This window comes from Bactrocera latifrons, unplaced genomic scaffold, assembly GCF_001853355.1.
Source record: "Bactrocera latifrons isolate USDA-ARS-PBARC rearing strain unplaced genomic scaffold, ASM185335v1 scaffold_13, whole genome shotgun sequence".
NCBI classification, from domain to species: Eukaryota; Metazoa; Arthropoda; class Insecta; order Diptera; family Tephritidae; genus Bactrocera; species Bactrocera latifrons.
The window spans coordinates 2418857-2420410 of NW_017534741.1; positions in this window are offsets into that span (position 1 = coordinate 2418857).

Genomic DNA, 1554 nt, shown 5'->3' on the forward strand with positions numbered 1-1554 from the left:
TATATTTTTTAATCAGGAGGACTTCCTCTTTACAACGGTACCTTCAGCTCGCGGCGCCAAAGAAATCGGAATTGTGCCTTCAACTGAATTTCGTTATCAAATTCTGTATGAACTTGAGAGAAATACTTGAAACAACTTCAAAGAGAAGAAAGTGCAAACCTTCAGTTTGGATTCGTTGTATTCGTACTCAGCCGCCACAATGATCACTTTCTGTTGTGAACGCGAACGCGTACGGATTGTTTCGAGAAACGCGCGGCAACCGGTACAAACATTCATCGYTGGAAATTAGAAATAATTCTTTGTAGAAAACTTTCTTGTTCTATTAGAAACCAGTTTTTGTAGACACAAGTGAGGAGATAGCCAAATTCGTTGCAGACGAATCGTTGTGCAATGCCAGCCTGCGTAAGGCCTGGCGGGGCATACCGATATTCTTTCTGGCCGTCATATCGCATCCAAGTCGAAAGTGAAAACTGAAAATCGAACGGCATTAAATGTCAAAATCAATAATGAGTAAAAAAATTAAACAGAAATTACTAAGCTGATTGAGCTTTCMCAGTCTTGAACACCTAATTTTAGATTACACAGCAATCTGCATATGCAGTTTTAAGGTTCTTGGACCCATATATCCAGATCAATAGCGCCCAGTAAGTTCCTGGAATTCTTAAGAGGGCTGGGCCTTTGAGAGTATGCGCGAACTTTCTCCTGGCGAAAAATCATCTCATAAATGAATTTTGTACGACGAACATATTTCGTTTCGACTAAGTTTTGGACCCACGACTCAGTATACGGTGATTAGAGATTTAAAGCTCTGAAGGTTGGATGACCCGTTATAAAGTATAAAGTTAACCGGAATTTCGAAAATTCGAATTTATATAATATTTCTCACAGATTGGTGCTTATTTTCGGTAAAAAAGTTCGCAATTGCAACTTTGATCCACATATTCGGTATCCGGGGCTTGAAAAGCTTGATTGACGCATTTATTGGTGGTTGATTTGCAAACTGGAAAGTGGAAAAAGTGAATATTGTGTTATATGCGAAGTAGGCATGGTTGCAGACCGATTTCACTCATTTTCACACTGGAAGATAAGTCAAGATAATAATATATATTAAATTTAAGCGAGATCGGTCTAGTAAGTCCTGGCATCTGGATTTTCACTGAAATGTGGGTGGTTTCACGTCCGTCGAACAATTTTGTCGGCCTTTGTATCATCCTAGGTGTAAAATTTAATGCTTCTGGCGTATTTATTTATTGATTTATCGCWCTTTTAGAAGTTCTTAATAGAACCGTTATATGAAGAGTGGGCTAACGTGACGTTTCACTTTTAAATTTGTTTCAAACTTTCAGTATAAACCTAAATTATTAATTTTATATTTGTTTTAGGTTACAACCACTAAAACCGTATGTACATAGAGCTGCTAATTAATATTTTTTTTTTTTTTTTAATTTTTACTGCATTTCAGTTTTGCGCGAAGGTTTTCTCGTGGTAGGATTCTACTACTTCTACTCCTACTTCCATCAATTGCGGTATAGGCTGTCAGCGACACCCCGTGGC